Below are 17,786 nucleotides of genomic sequence, written 5' to 3' on the forward strand. Positions count from 1 at the left end.
AACAGTGGCAAAAGGAAGTAGATCAAAGGATCTGATGTCTTCTTTTAAGGGAACTCATCTTGAAGGCATCCTCCTTGCTCCTCATCTAACTGTATTATCTTCTAAAGGCCCCATCTTCAAATACCATTGCCTGAGTGTTTGGACTTCACTATGGGCTTCAGTCCATAGCAGATGGTAATTTTGTTAACTATATTTTACATCTCCAGCTTCCAGACTGAAAACTCATTCTAGTTGCAGCATACTTGTTATCGTGGAGATAAAAACATTGATTAGAAGTAGTAGCGTGTTCATATTTTGTTCTTGTGATACAACGAATTTATTTGAACTAGCTGTCTTCTGTTAGAATGTGAAGTAACTACCATTCAGTTCATGTATTTATTTTTTTCCCTTTTCTAGAACACTGATGCATTTTCTAGAACGTTGATATAATTAGTATAGGAAATTTTCTAGGTTGTTATATATCTGCAAGATGTCTTCAAAAGATATAATCATAGGGCTGGGGATATGGCCTAGTGGCAAGAGTGCTTGCCTCCTATACATGAAGCCCTGGGTTCAATTCCCAGCACCACATATACAGAAAACGGCCAGACGTGGCGCTGTGGCTCAAGTGACAGAGTGCTAGCTTTGAGCAAAAAAAGAAGCCATGGACAGTGCTCAGGCCCTGAGTCCAAGCCCCAGGACTGGCCAAAAAAAAAAAGAAAGAAAGAAAAGAAAAATATTATTACAGGGGCTGGGAATGTGGCTTAGTGGTAGAGGTCCTGGGTTCAATTCCTCAGCACCACATAAACCAGAATTGAACTGTGGCTCAAGTGGTAGAGTGCTAGCCCTGAGCAAAAGGAAGCCAGGCTCAGTACTCAGTCCCGAGTTCAAGACCCAAGGCTAGAAAAAAAAAAGATATAATCACAGTTATTTTGTCATAGGTAAATTAAATTTAGGTTCTTAGTAGGCACAAATTGAATATTGATCTCCTGGTATAACTCTAGGATAGAGGGCTTAACAAGCATGTGAGAAGTGCTACCAAAGGTTGGCGGGGAAAAGGACAGCGTGAATCTTTATGGCTATATTGGTTATATGCTCTGTGTATAAGAAGCATTGGCTAGATTTCAGGGTGAGGGACAAGGAAGAAATGGTACATTTTGAATCTCGCCAGTCCTCCTTGTGAAAAAATCAGTTTATTCTGTGCCAGAAAATAATGGGTTTGTTTCGTAATTTTGATTAGAATTATTGCTGCATAAACAGATATCGTGGACCACAACATACTATCTTTCTTTTAGTTTTTTACATCTTCTGACAGAAAGAAAAAATTATTTATGAATTTTCTTTTTTGACTTTTGTTGAAACTCTCAATATCTATGTGATAGTTTAATAGTGAATGTTAATATTCATTTTATATTAAAATATCAACATGTTGATATTTTAAAATATTGATTTTTTTAAAAAGCCTACTGTGTTAGGAATATCTTGCCACTGATAGAAAAGTATCTCAAAATCAAAGACAGGTCAGAGGGGAAGCTCAGTGGTAGAGTACATGCTAGCACAGGTCCTAGAATCAATCCCCAAAGCCTAAATGAAACAAAACCAAAAAACTCCAAAGCCAAGATAATTGCAAAGTATATCTCAAGTGTTTGCTTTGTTTCTATTTTCTTCTTTTCTATTCCTGTCTTTTTTTTTCTCTTTTCTTCTTTCTTCCTCCCTCCCTCTTCTACCTTCCATCCCTTCTTCCCTCCCTTCCTTCCTCCCACTTTATTTTGAGGTTAGAGACAGATAAACTAGAAAGAAATTTGGATATGAGGTCAGCCTGAGTTACATAGCAAAACCATTCGGTGGAAGAAGAGATAGAGCAAATGACAGCAAGCAAGAGTGAGCAAGACAGAAAGAGAGAGACAGAGAGAGAGAGAGGAGAAAAGAGGAGAGGTAGAGAGGAGAATAGAAGTAGGGAGGAGAGAGAAAAGAGAAAGAAGTGTTTGGAGGAGAGGAAGAGAGGTATGAGAGAGGAAATAGATGTTAGTTAGACAGACAGATAATCTAAGTGATAAGGTTCCTTTTACAGTATGACTGCATTTTATGTGAATTGTAAAATACAGTTCCAATTCCCCTCCCCTCCCTTCCTATTCCCTTCCTTTCTTTTTCCTTTCCATACCTTCCCTCATGTTAGTTGCCTCATAACTCTTCGGTAGCAAAGATTTGCTACTTTCTCTGTTGTTGTTTATGCTCTGGCCTGGGTTGCTTAGGGAATTATTTTACCCATATAATTTGCATACCAGAGAGATATCTAAAGGAGAAAACCTTCCCCCTCTGTCAAAAGACAGAATTATAGCAATTTGGCTTAATTATCTTAATTGGCTTTCACTTTCAATTCCAGAATTGGACAACCCTTCCATTTGATGGAATATAATAAATACTCCAGTGAGGCCTGATGGAAAGGTTGGTTTTTATAGACAAAAAAAAGGGCTGCATTAAGCAGAGACAAAAAAGAAAAGGACAGCTGAAAAGTAGGTTGGTGGTTTTTAAATTACTTTTTTCACTCTTCCTATGAGACATAAACAGGGAGACAGAATAATAGGAAAACAACCAGTTGGTTAACGTCGAGTTATTTCAAGCTACCATTTGTTTTGTGTGTGAGTAATGTTAAGACAGAGGGCATTTCATTGTGCTGATTGAAACTGGCCTATTTGGGAAACTGGGTTACTTTTACTACATAGTTAAGTTTTAGCTTAGAATTTGAACAGAATACTATTTGTTTTTTTAGCTGTATCTGTTGTGGCCTAGTGCAGGAGCTGAGCCCCAAACAATGGATTTTTGTAATTTTTATTTAACACCTGTACAACTGTTTACCATCATGAAGCAGAAATAGATGTGTCTTTTCTATATTCTTTGTAGTCTATTGGAAAAGCTTAATTCATGCTGAATAGAACAAAACAAAATAAAACACTTTGATCTTAAAAGGGAAAAGAAATAACTAACCTTAATATGGAGATTCTTTTGTGGTATTCCTGGCTTTCTTTTGTGGTATTTCTTCAGGAGACTGATATTTGCAGAGTGTACTTTTAAAACTCTGTAGTCATAGTATGAAGACAATTTGGACTTAGAGTAAGTCTGTGAGCTAGAGCTGTTATTCTATACATTGGCAAGGAATCAAATGAGATTCAGGAGGGAAGTAGGTGCCACAATACCATAAATGGTTAATAATGTACTTCAAATTCTAAGATTTTTGGTTTCAGTCTTATTTAATATACTACATTCTATATTCTATATGAATATGCTGTGTATGTGAAGCAGATAAAGATAGAGTTCTGCTTTAATCTCTTATTAAGTTTGCATGTCTGTCAAGGTTGTGAAATCTCCCTTAGAACATAGTAATAGGCTTTGGAAGCCACATTCTTATCCTCACAATGGCTGGTAATCTTCTTGATATTTGGATCATGTCATCTTTCTGGTTAATAACTTTCAGTAATTTTTTTTCATTGAACTGGGAAAAAATTCAAAATATTGTTTTGGCCTACAGTACCCAGCACTTCCTGATTCCTGTTTATCTCTTCTTGTATTATCTCACCATCATTCCTGGAATACCTCAAGTTTTCCTTGCCCCTAGGACCTTTGCATTTGCACTTTTCTTTGGCATTCTTTGAGGTCATTTAGTACTTCAGATTTCAATCGAAATAAAACTCATCAAAGGTTAAACTCATCCTTTATATTTCAGTTGAAATGTCATTTCCTGAAGAAACACCTTCTTATACTTCCCCATTCTAAGTCCTTCTATCTAGTTCATTTTCTTTCTCAACAGTGGCATTTATAGTTTGCCCTTATATTCGTTGAATAGTAACATTTAACAACCTCTTCCAGTTTGTCAGTCACCTGCCTCTATAGACCTGTTTGTTGATGAGGAAATACAATACTTTCCAAGTTTTATACCAACTGGTGAACCAGGAATTCAATGCAGGATTCTTCCATAAGTCTATAAACTCTGGGAAGGCAGAGGCTGTGTCTAAATACTAGGCAAATACATATTGAACAAATGAACTCATAGAAATAACTAGTTTTTTTTGTGACATCTTTATTGAAATATAATTAACATGTAGTAATACATACCCATTAAATGTGCAACTCACTGCTTCTTAGGATATTTACAGTTGTGCAGCCATCATCATTATCTAAGTTTAGAACATTTTCATCATTCTCCAAAGAAACCCTATATTAGTAACAGTCACTTCCCATTTTCCTTTCTTTCCATACCTTGAAAACCACTAATCTACTTTGTCTCTGTGGATTTGTATATCGTAGAAATTTTATGTAAATGGGATCATACAACATAGGCTCTTTGTGGCCTCTTTCATTTAGCATAATATTTTCAATATCTGTGTTGTATCATGTGCTGGTGCCCCATTACTATTATTACCAAAATCTCTTGTGTACATACATCATATTTTATTCATCAACTGATGGATATTTTGGTTGCTTCTATTTTTTGGCTTTATATAAACATTTTTGGGAAATTTTTGTACACATTTTTGTATAGGAGTATATGTTCAGTTTTCTGGAATATATACCAACTAGTAGAATCATTGGTGTGTTAGCTCTATTTTTAACATTCTGAAGAACCACCAAGCTGTGTTTTAGAGTGGCAAAATGACTAAGAAAACCACAGACGAGTGATACTTGAACAGTGAAAACAAATTCTATTCAGTACTATTATAAAAGGGGGAAAGAGACTCAGTGAAGAGCTAGTCTTAATTTTGAATGCAACAAAGAGAAGTGGGGACTTAAAGCCAAGGAAAAAGGTATAAATGTGTGTGGGAGGGTGGGAAGGGAGTTATTGAGTCAAATATTAAGAAGCTAGGATAAACTGACTTAAAATATTTTCATTGTCTTAATTGTACAGAAGACTTGCCATTCAACAAAGCAGTTTATGAATACAGTGCTTCTTATCAGTGTCACCCCTTTCAACATTCTCACTGATCCCTCCCAACCCAACCCTTCCCTCACTTAATTTTGTAGGATATGCATTGAATTTTTTTTGCCATTTAACAAAACACTTTATGATACAATGTGTCTTGATTTGTGTCACCCCCAACATTTTCACCTTCCTTCAACCCATCCTTTCTCTTATTTTTCTTAAATGTTTGGTATATACAATGGATTCTTGACTTCATTCTGCCCCCTTCCCTCCTCATTCATCTAGTCCTTCCTCATTGTCACCCCTTGTGACAATGGGTGCTTGTGAGCACCCATTTCTTGGTGCTTATTTTGTTGGTCTTTGACTTATTAGTCTTTCTAAAGAATTACATTATTTGAACTCTACATAGCTGAGATATGGAATCAACCTAGCTATCCCTCAATGGACTAATGGATCAAGAAAATGTAGCATATATACGTAATGGACTTTTACTCATCCATTAGGAAGAATGATATTGTACCATTTGTATGCTAATGGAAAGACTTGAAAAATAATATATTAAGTGCTGTCAGCCAAACCCAGAGAAATAAAGGTTGCATGGTTTCCTTCATTTGTGGTAGCTAGGATATGCCTATAAATCTATAAGTGAATACCTTGGGTGGTATGAACGTGGTTACAAATGAATTTACAGAAGTAAAGTAGATTCTATAGAGAACTGACTTTTCTTACAACATTCTTCATAAAGAGCAGCCAGTTTATCACCTGGAGGTTGGCTGAGGATGAGGAATTTGGTCAGATACTAAGGGTGATCAGATATCCAACGTGAAAGATAGCGATTAAACTAATTTAACAGGATTCTTGCCAAAATACAATGAACGTAAGTCCAAAAGTAGAGGCCTCGTTGGGAAGAGGATTTTGAAGGGCATGTCTCAAATGTGGTCAAGAGACATTTTTCAGTCATACCTTAAACTGACCATTAGGTTGTTATTGCCTTTAATTTTATCTCAGCAAGGAGGTTTTCCTTCAATGTTTTTCAATTGTACACAATGATATTCATTTAGCACCCAACAATATTGCTTGACATGGTATTAGCTAAGCTGGCATATAGCAAGTAAAATGTTTGTTTAAAACTAGTAAAGCTGCTTTTATTTCCTATTACATGTTTATATATTAGTGTATTATTATTACTATTTTTTATTTCTATATGAAAATGTTTGGGAGGTTTGATATTTTGATCCTCTTCAGAAATCTCATGTGACTAAAAGGCAACATCATATATTATAAGATTCACGGATTAGGACAATGGTCTCATTTAAGGAAATTATCCCTCCCACTATGCAGTCACATTTGAGATAAATTGCAACTTCTTCTTTTTCCCATCTCACTTTTTTTGCTTTCCCTTTTCTTCTTTCCCTCTAAACTTCAGTGGGGAGGGGCTGTGATCTAGTACTAAGATGTTTTTGTTCCTATTAATTTTATACAAGTTAGTGAGGTATAAAGTAGATTATTTCCAAGTTAACTAGCCAGTACTAAGAATGATTTTAACTTTCTCACGAAATGTCTCCTCCTGTATTTTTTCTATACCACCCACCTGCAATTTGTCACAGTTGCATTAATCTTTAGTTAGTGCAAATTCAAATTTATTTTGGGAACTTAGCAGTGCTCCTGTAAATAATTGGCTATCTTGGGGAGTTGGGAATCTATAGTTGGTACTCAATTAGAAAAATGAAGGCTTCTGAGTAACTAAAACAGACCCTCCTAACCTTCACTAAGGTCAACTGTAGCTTTTTCCTATGCTGTGAGCAATTAACATGTACCAGCTCCTATTGTGTGTGCCTTTATCATAGGAAGTGGATTCTAATCATTATAATTGCTTGGGTTATATTAATATTCATTGCACAGACTTCTTACCATACATGGTGCCCATTCTCTATGTATTTAATTAATGGGCCATTTAGCCTTTCATTTTGAAATGTAAAACCATGATTTTAGAGGGTGTGAAACAGAGAGCAGCTGGGGAAGAATGAATACCCAGAACCCAGTGCCAGGATTAACATACTGATGCAAACATTCTGAGAAGGCATCTTTTGAGACAGGTTAAAAGGAAGTGCCAAGTAGAACCAAAGCAGACATTGCCATGGCACGTAATGCTCATCAAAGAGGTCCTTGGCTTCATTTGGCTGCATTTTGTACTCAGATTGCCAGCTGCCTCAAGCCAGCTGCTTAAGCACAAATAAAATGAAAGATATTATTAATATCTATTTTTATATTTGAAAATCTGCTGGTAACTTCTAAAATTTAGAGAAAGTATTGATCATAGCTTGTAAATGAGAAGGAAAAACTTAGAGATCTAAAAGCAAAATAGTTTATTCTTCTTCCCTCTGCAGAATTATTTTTAAAAGACTGTGCCTTCCCTTTTTATACAGTTTTCAAAAGACAAAGGAAATTTTCTCACTACTTATATGCTTAGATAAAATTGAATTTTCATAAGTATGTTGCAAAGGTAAATTTAAGTGGATATATAACACAACTATTTTAAGTTTCAGATGTAGATTTTTTTAGAAAGAAAAGCAACTACTGAAATTTAAATGCCACTCCACAGTAATCTTCAGAACAGCAGCTTAATTCAACCCTCTACTTTTCTATTGATTCTCCTATTTCATCCTAAACTTGTAGATGTTATCCCTTTTTATGTTCTTCTTATTAACTACTAGTGTGAAAAAATTCCCATTCCTTGTTTCTCCTGTAGAATCTTTGGGTGGTCACAGAAGACAACAAGGGCTTGATAACTTCAGTAATTGTTCCAAGCCAGCCAGGCACATGAAAGCACAGTTTGGTTCATGGGTTGCCAGGGTGTCCTTTATGAGCTGTGCCCTGCCGTAGATTTCAGGCTTTCACTCTGTGTTTAGTGTTTCTCATGCTAATCATACAGAGTCGTGTACCCTAGACAGAGCCACCAACCAAAGCATCTCACTGTAGAAATACGATCCCCTTGAAATCTTTTTAAAATTAGATTGATTTTGTACTCTATTCTGTAATATAACCATGATTACTTTGGTATAAGTTATTTAGTTTTATAATCAATAAAATTGCTGGTCTAAGAAGGTATGACATTTAATTTGAGACTTCTGGAAGTTATATATATATATATATATATCTTATTTTGGAGAATCATAGACTTAATATGGGTTGTGCAAAAGTTCCTTTAATCCTGTCTTTGACATGGACTTGAATAAGTATCCAGTATTTTCAAAACATATGGTAGTTGAATTTTGTTATTAGAACATTTCAGCTTTCAACTCTTAGAATTGTGAGTAGAGGCCAGATTGAAAGTCTAGTAGTCTGTTTTCTAGACCTAACTCACCGTTAACTCTTTTTTTTTTTTTTTTGCCAGTCCTGGGCCTTGGACTCAGGGCCTGAGCACTGTCCCTGGCTTCTTTTTACTCAAGGCTAGCACTCTGCCACTTGAGCCACAGTGCCACTTCTGGCCATTTTCTATATATGTGGTGCTGGGGAATTGAACCCCGGGCTTCATGTATAGGAGGCAAGCACTCTCGCCACTAGGCCATATTCCCAGCTCGTTAACTCTTGATGTTGGACAAGTTGCTTATCATTTTCAGGTCCATTGTCTTATCAGTAAAATGATGGAATGACAAAGAAAAAGTAAAAAAGTGAAAGACAGGAAACCATTTTAAAAGTGTGTTTTATGAATTACTATTTGCAAAGGATATTCTAAGTATGATTTCCAGGGGCTGGGTAGAGGGATCAATGCGGTTCCAGTGTACATAGAGTTTCTGTTTTCCAAGATAAAAAAGTTCTGGAGATTGATTATGAACTTATTTATTAACATTAAACTCTACACTTAAAATTATTAAGATGCTAGGTTTTATTTTATGTGCATTTTGCTACAAGCACAAAAAGATGGTTTAAAGATCCGACTTTTAAATATACATTTTATTTTATGCTGGGTGCTGGTGGCTCAAGCCTATAACCCTAGCTACTCTAGAGGCTGAGATCTGAGGATCCTGATATTACAATACAGTATATCCATACTGACAAGAAAAGTGAATTAATCAGCTTGCCAGAGATCCAGGAAAGTATGGTAATGGCATTTGTACCAGCCATAGAAGACCTTCATGCAAACGAAGGACTATGGATCAGTTCTGCTTCAGTATTTCATGCAAATAAAAAATTTTGTTTGCATCAATCATATCATAGTCCTTTCATGCAGATGAGGGCTTATATTTACTTCAATCCGAGACCTGCTGCAGTGAAAGTAGAGTCATCTGGTCCAGCATAAGCTGAGATATCAATGGCTACAGGGAAGGTTCTTCCATGTGTTTAGGGAGTGTTCAAAGCTGCACCAGCCTGGCATGAAGGCTGTCCAACTGCTGCTCTGATAGTCCTTTGCTCAAGTTAGTTGAGTACCAGAGAAAGAGAAAGGTCTAACAGGTGACAGTCCAATTATCCCAGTTCTAGCATCTTAGTTTATTTAAAGGACAAATAAACATCAAAAGAGGTGCTTACAATAAAAGCTGTCCTTAATACAAATGGTGATTTATCAGTATTTAATAGTACTCTGATAATGCTTAACTCCCGTCCCATATGGCTTCCTCTAGTCTGTCACATTGAGAAGAAGTGATCTGAGATCTTTTCCAGTGGAAATACGTTTTTCTTCAAAGGCACCATGTGGACTATGCCAGAGTTAGACTTAAATAATATGATTGATAAAGTTAGCTCAGGGTTTCCTGACTGTTGTTGTAAGGCACACTGTAGAAAGCAAATTGGGTGGCTCAGCACTGAGGTTGGAAACACAATCATCAAACTGTATTTTAAAGATCTGGAAATCAGATGTTTAAAACATTTTCACTGAGGAAAGTTTAAAAGATACCTTTGTTTTAGTGTTATTATTGATGAGGATGTTTGACCTGTGAGAAAGGCATCAGAGGCAGAGCACATTAATGTCTGTTTTATTTACTTTTTCTGGGCAACAGTTTCTTGTCCCTTTAATTAAACTGGAACCCATCCTGATCACATATATATATATATATATGTAATTATTAGTAATTCATAGACTAACTGGAAATCCCTAGTGGTATGACAGTGAGAAATGAGCTTTTCAGGAGGAAAATTTTTCCACCGTTTAATACCATGCAGTGATTAATTCAACAGCCTCCTAGTTTTAGAGTGAAACCATATGTAATAATGTCATAATCAAAATAATGCACATTTAACTAGGGAAGCATTTTTGAAAATCGTTCCAATTTCCTAGAGCAATAATTGTTTGGTACAGTCATACAGTCATACAGATTAGAGATGGGGAGAAAAGCACATTTGTATTCTTGTATTTTTAAAAAATGTAGTATGGCTGGGTGAGGTGGCTCAAACCTGTGATCCTAACTACTTGAGAGACAAACATGGGAGAGAGGAGAATCATAGTTTGAGGTCAGCCTAGGCAAAAATTAATGGCTGGGCACAGAGACACATACCTGCCATGCCAAACTTCAGGTGTAGCACAAATGGCTCAGTGCCTTCTGTCATCCCCAGCAGAGAAACACAGCAGGAGTATCACAGCTCAGGCAAGCCCAAGCATAAAGTGAGGCCCTACCTTAATATGAACTAACCAGTGCAAAAAGGAAGTATGAGGCCCTGAATTCAATCCCTAGTACCATCAGGAAAATAGTGTGGTATTATCAGAGAGTGAGACTGATACTCTACACTGAAACTCTCTTCCCCCCTCCCCCCCTCATTGTAGGGCTTAAATTCAGGGCCTGGGTGCTGTCCCTGAGCCTCTTTGTGCTCAGTGGTAGCACTCTACCACTTGAGCCACAGTGCTACTTTTTGAATGGTTAATCGGAGATAAGAGTCTCAAGGAGACTTTATCTGCCCAGGCTGGCTTCAAACCAAGATCCTCAGATCTCAGCCTCCTGAGTAGCTAGAATTACAGGTGTGAGCCACTGGTGCCTGGCTGAATACCTCTTTTTGAGCCCTCAGTCTCAATTGGTATGATTTTATATCTTGTAAATGGTTTAACGATTTTAGACTAAAGGAAAAACAAGATGATAGGTTTGCTTTGAAATTGTCTTACATCCAAAGGGGAGGATTAAAGAAAAAGGACTTTGAGTAATGAAGGGTCATGAGAGGGTGGATATAGTCAAAGTATGGTATATGCATATACAAAACTGACGTATTGAAATACATTATTGTGTACAATTAATATGCCTATAACTAAAACATTTTAAAGGAAAATGGCATACATCTTTTTTAAGTTACTGTTTTTATTCACCTCAGCTAAAATCTAAGATATGTAGTTGGAACTCATTTGGTAATAAATGTTTTGATTTCAAAAATGTCAGGCTCTCCCCAAATCATTTTTTATACTTATTCCCTTCCCATTTTCCCCTGAAACAAAACTCTTACTTTTTCATTTGTTCTCTCTAAGAATCTTACTGAAGAGGATTCAAGTTTTAAAACTGAATATAAGATGGCATCTTTGCATCATGGCAAGGATCTACTACAAAAATCCTATTGACAACCTATTCTCCGTTTTTGAGCCAACAGTTTAATTATCACCTATTGATTTGTCACATCTTGGGATTTGGCCAGGCACAGCTGGTTCTCTTTACAAGAGGAAGGCTGGTGGGCAGGATCCCAAATTTGGGAAGAGATGCAGCCATTATAGCTAGTCCATCTTCAAGTATAGATGAAGGTAAGTGTGGCAAGTCAAGCTCAGCGTCCAAAGTAGTAAGAGCACATGGAAACCACAGTGAGAGTGAATTTGTGACAAAGAGAAGGGAACATGTAATCTAATAATCACAGGCTTTGAAGTTTTTAGCCATTCTTTGGCTATATTAGAACTCACCAGGAAGAATGGAGATGGGACTTTGGTTCATGAAGAATGAGAGTGATTAGAGGTGGGATAATGATGCAAGTTACTGGAATGAGACGTGCAAAAAGATAACTCAGTAATGAAAATGTTAAAAGAAAAATCAGTAGGCTATTTAACCTTATCTGTAGATTTCTGTACAATCTAATAAAATTAATGAGATAGATTTTGAAATGGAAAACTATCCATGCCATATTAAATGAAAATGCAAGTGAAAGCATATTATGTAACATGTGACTTTGGTAGTAGAGGAAGTTTGATCTTAGAGAGAGGAACTTTGGGACATGGTAAAACAGAACTATTTAGGTACAGATACCTTATATGTACTTTATGTGGACACAGTCTTTATTTGGCTAGGTTTTGCTTTTACTTCCCAAAAGGCCCACAATTATTAAATAGTATCTACCCATATTGACAACAAATCCCTAATGGTCCTGAAAGGAGGCAGCTTATAACATGGCAGACACAGTGGGAGTGGTTATGGTTATAAACTCTGGCTTCCAGCCACCTGGATTTAAATCCTTCTTCTACCACTTTCTACTTGTATGGCTTTTCGGTAGGTTTCCTAACTTTTCTGTGCTGTGTCCCCATCTGCAGAATGGGGATAATAGTAGTAATTACCTTATTGGCTAGTTTTGAGGATTAAATGGCCTTTAGTGTGTGTCAAATATGTGGAACGTCTCTCTACAAGTATTTAAGCAAATTAATGAACAAAATGCACATTTTTGCAATGTGTAAGAATCATTCAGGAACCATCATCAGACTTCTCTTTCCATCTCTGGTGGGTATTGTTCTCTTAGGCCAGTGATTTTATGTTTTGTTTCAAAGTGAGAGGGGATCAATGGGAGAGGGGCAGATGAGTGGAGATAGGAAAGGTGGGTGACTACAGACAGTCATAATACTCAATATACCTATGTGAAAATGGAAGTAGGTAACTTGAGGGGATGAGTAGGACTGAGAGACATGGAAGAGAATGACAGAAGGGGTGACATTGATCAAGAAGTATTGTATTTATAAACTGTTGAATTGAAATGCTTTTGTACAATTATTTAAAGATAAAACATTAAATGAAATCCTTCTGCTGCTGGAAAAAATTATTTCAAGAACTACAGAAAAGTACAGTTAAATTATATCAATGGATAGTTAGATTGGATTTTTTAACCTTATTCCTTCTGAAATTAAAAATAACACTAGTTCCTTTGAACTAGGTTTTCTATGTATTTGAACATAGATAATGTATAGTAGTATACATTGTCATATGATCTTTACATATTTAATTTAGCATGTAGCTTAGAAATTTGTTCTTTTTCTCTTTATAGATACTACTTTGATAGGAAGAATAAACCATGTCCAACCTTACCACTTTCCCATCCCTGTGTGCACACGTGCGTGTGTGAGCATGCATGTATGCACACACACATTATGAGCCTATTTAATGAGAGGTAGTGCAACTTTACAAATATGTTTATGTTCAGACTTCATTGGTACATAAAAAAGTCATTTGGTACACTTTGACTTCAACTAATGAGACAGAAAAATAGGCTTTTGTTTTAATAAGATGTTGAGAGATTAGATCTTAATATTTGTAATGTTATCAAGTAAAGTTAAGGAAACTATCTCTGTATAACAAAAACAATTTTTTAAACTCTTGCAAAATTAGGTTTGATTAGCTTCTCCTTAGACATTAAGTTGCAGTTAGTTAATTTGCTTATTTGCCAGAAGAAATGAGGCTGCGGTTAAATGATGCTTTCTTTCTTGGAATAGAAGTACAATATCATAGGATGATTTATAATTAACATTGTAGCTGAACGATCAGATGAGATGATAGTTTGGATTATTGGTGTATTTAGTACTTTTGAATATAGTTCATTCTCTTCAATTTAATTCCAAAGAAATGAACATTACCTTTTCATGATGAAGATAAAGTAATGCTGAAAATAATTACTCTTAAACATGTTACAAATGTATTAAAATATATTCTATTCATGGAAGATTATACAGATTAGTATCCTTCATAATGGTTAAGTGTAAGCACCCTTAGTTCGCAACTCATATTTTAAAAAAAATTTTGAGTATATATGCCCATTGAATTATCATGTTGGCAATTTTCACTTTGTTCCATGGCAGAAGTTACATCTACAGAATGAAAGGACGAAGGTGGGCAGACATGGACTTGAATATGAGCTAATGGAAGGGTTGAATGTTTCTTTGTTCCCAAATTCAAACATTTGACCAATTAGAAGACAAAAAATTCAGACTCTCACTGCAGTCTGTTGTTTCTCTGAAGTCTATTTCCTGGAGGTCTGGAAGAAGTCAGGGAAGGAAAAATGTGTGTCTTTTTCTGTCTTTTCCCGAACTTAATAGTTTCTTGTGCACCTAGGATAAAGCTTGTCTCTTGACAGAACACTGAACTGGAGAATTAGTCTCTTTTCTCACTTTCTTGCCCCAGAGCTTTGTGGAGGAGTTAGTTGTTCCATGAATTGTAAGGCATCCCTATAATAAAGTAATTTCTCCTAATCTTCCATAAGAAAAGAAAATTTCAGTGCTGTTCCTAGAGCTTGAACTTAGGACCTAGATATTGCCTCGGAGCTTTTGTGCGTAAGGCTAGTGCTCTGCTACTTGAACCACACCTCTACTCCCTGCTCTTTTATTGGAGATAGAGTGTCATAGACTTTTTTGCCTGGGCTGACTTCAAATCATGATCTCAGACTCCTGAGTAGCTAGGATTACAGGCATGTGCCTGACTATAGCATCTCACTTTTACAATATTTTTTAAAACTAAGAGACAGAAACATTTACACATCCATCACACAAACTTTCAACATAATTTTCATTTCTAGATTATAAATTGAGAATTTTCTAATGAAGATTTTGGTTTAGAATTTAGCTAATTGTATATTAGCTAAATTTTATGTGCTAATTCACTATTAGCATAGCATTTCTCTTTTGGAATTCTGAGTGACTTTTAATATTGCTTTCCTTATTTAATAACATCCCTTAGCGAAAGGTAGAACTATAAAATATACAAGTTTATTTAAGACACTAAAGGATTATCTCAAACCTGAGAAAGGATTACATTTAGGAATCTTGCAACTTTAATTTTATGTTACTGTAACATTGTGCTGAAAGGGTATTACAATGTAAGTCATAATAGCTCCAGATAAGATTTTCATGGCATTTATCACTGGTAATATGCAGTAGAAAAATATAATAATTGTTATAGGTAGTACATGGATTTGCTTCATTTTAAGAAGACCTCAAGGTATGTTATCAAAGTTTTAGAATCTGTAGTCTGTAAAAGGTGATACCTCATTGTAGATTGAGTTCTCTTGCTGTATTAATTTCTAAGAACTCTTTATTTCTCAGTGAGACTAGCCTTTTAGGATATTTTTAGCTGTGTAGATTTTTTTTAGCTTAAATTTTGTGCTGATTTGTCATTTGTCTTAGAATTAAGAAAGACTTGACTCCAAATTCCTCAATTTATAATTGAGCAAATTTGGCTCAGAGATGTAAGCCAAGAGAAAGTGAGTTTGACCCTTAGATCTTGAATAGAAAATAATTTTCTGCATGGCCACAAGAGACTGAGGACAAGAGCAAGGAACTTTCGACTCAGCTCTACATATGCAAGCATTTTGTACACCACTGAGAGATAATAAAAAATATAGTTGGTAGCACTGTAATGTTGAGACAATATAATTGGTCCTTTAAACAATTTGACAGCAGAGTAAGAAAAAATAGGGCAATCATTAATTATAATCATAGCTGAGCATGGTAGCAATTGCCTACACTGCTAAGGAGTTCAAGGCAGGAGAACAGCCTGGGAAATGTTGCCTGGACACCACCTCAACAAACAAAAATAAAACAAAATACTGGGTGCAAGGATAACATGTTGGAGCTTTTGCCTTGTAAGCTAGAAGTCCTGAGTTCAATTCCCAGCACTACAAAAAAGAACTCTAATCATGATTTTTACAACCTTAGTTTTATTAATATTGCTGATTTAGATGACTTAAGTAATTTAGCCACCTAAGGTTATCCTATCAGCTCTGTGAATGCCAATTATCAAGTTACTTTCATTTTTACTAGTGGAAGTACTATGCTCTTACCAATTTGACATGGTGACTCATTAAACAATGCTACTTAAAGCTGAGGGAGAGACATAGAAACTCATGTCCAGCTGGAAAGAGCTGAGTGTCAACATGGACTAGACAATTCATCATAGTCATTCAGACTATTAGAAAGCTTGAAAAAGAAGAGAGCAGAGTCATGGTTCCACAATGCCTTTATGTGGGGATAACATTTGCATTAGCATATGGAGTACACTCTAAGACAATCACTGTTCACTTTGTTAGTTTATTGTTCAGGGTGAATTCTCCCTTAATGTTTCATTGGTTCTATAATTAGCTGTAGTGCTGCAATTAAGTAGACACCAATCTATTGAAGTACTGAAGGATGGGGATGGTGCTTGGGACTATGATACTACTCAGTTGATTCTTCCTGTATTAAATCAAAGTTGCTGGATTTCTAAATGGCCCTTTTTTTCTGGCTTGAGAACAGTGTTTAGGTTCTTGAATAAATCTGTATGTTGGTTATATGTAGTCATAAATGCATAAAATAATTGCATAAAAGACATTGTGATTGTAATGGCAAACATTAAAATGGGTAGTGTTTATCTTTCTAAGACTGAAATGTAGATTTTATATATATAGACATATATAAGGCAAGGCTCTACCACTTACCCACACTTTCAATCTCTTTGACTTTAGTTTAATTTTTTTTTAGGTACTGCCATGTTTTTTCCTGGGTTTGTATCAGACCACAATCTGTTTCAGAATGAAAATATCCATAGACAATATGTAAACTAATGAGTATACCTGTGTTTAAAAAACATTATTTACGGGGCTGGGGATATAGCCTAGTGGCAAGAGTGCCTGCCTCGTATACACGAGGCCCTAGGTTCGATTCCCCAGCACCACATATACAGAAAACGGCCAGAAGCGGCGCTGTGGCTCAAATGGCAGAGTGCTAGCTTTGAGCGGGAAGAAGCCAGGGACAGTGCTCAGGCCCTGAGTCCAAGGCCCAGGACTGGCCAAAAAAAAAACCAAAAAACAAAAAAACCAAAAAACATTATTTACTCTGGTGCTGGTGGCTCATGCCTATAATCTTAGCTACTTAGGAGGCTGAGATTTGGAATTTGAAAACCAGATTAGTTAGAAAAGTCTGAGAGACTCTGTGGGCAATTAATCATCAAAATGCTGTACTGGAAATGTGGCTTACATGGTAGAGTGCCAGCCGTTAGTGAAAAAGCAACAAGGTCCTCAATTCTAGGTCTGGTATTGGCACAAAATAAAAATGAAAAAAAAATTGAGGGCTGGGAATATGGCCTAGTGGCGAGGGTGCTTGCCTGGTGTACATGAAGCCCTGGGTTCAATTCCTCAGCACCACATATATAGAAAAAGGCCAGAAGTGGCACAGTGGCTCAAGTGGTAGAGTCTAGCCTTGAGCAAAAAAAAAAGCCAGGGACAGTGCTCAGGCCCTGAGTTCAAGCCCCAGGACTGGCAAAAAAAAAAAAAATTGTATTTACTAGAATAGGCAGTGGTTTGGATTTTGCCTGTGGGAGTGAGTTTGTTGATCTTGGATGATGGATCTGGTCTGTTGATTAAAATAGTTATATGCTCATAATTTGCTCCATATCTAATGATGGTATATTTACTTCAGCATAATTTGTAAAGCTAGACACTAACTCTTTGTTAAATGACATAATTTTTTTTTACTATATCAGAACAAGTACAAGAATTCCTAATTTTGGTATGGAATAAGACTTAAATATAAAATTATTAGCCAGTAATACAGTTATATAATATAGCTTAGATATTATATATGAGTGTCTGACATTATGAACATTATATACATGTAAAAGGAATGAATATATGTATATATATATATATTCCTTCGGTTCTCAGTAAGAGAAAAAAGTTAAGCATTTCTATCTGTTTTTGTCTCAGCACA

At 35.9% G+C, this 17,786-nt stretch overlaps 1 protein-coding gene and 1 long non-coding RNA gene across 6 annotated transcripts in view; one reads left to right on the forward strand and one right to left on the reverse strand.

The window, feature by feature from the left end:
* St7 (suppression of tumorigenicity 7) overlaps positions 1-17,786 on the forward strand; it is a 204,289-nt gene that overhangs the window by 63,544 nt on the left and 122,959 nt on the right. The window lies entirely within an intron of this gene.
* Positions 1,425-12,178, reverse strand: LOC125347060. The gene is made up of 3 exons (XR_007210093.1): positions 12,167-12,178; positions 7,533-7,536; positions 1,425-3,386 (listed from the first exon to the last, which is right to left on the reverse strand). It is a non-coding gene; the product is annotated as an uncharacterized LOC125347060 (long non-coding RNA).

Source organism: Perognathus longimembris, chromosome 2 (assembly GCF_023159225.1).
Source record: "Perognathus longimembris pacificus isolate PPM17 chromosome 2, ASM2315922v1, whole genome shotgun sequence".
In the NCBI taxonomy this organism is placed as follows: domain Eukaryota; kingdom Metazoa; phylum Chordata; class Mammalia; order Rodentia; family Heteromyidae; genus Perognathus; species Perognathus longimembris.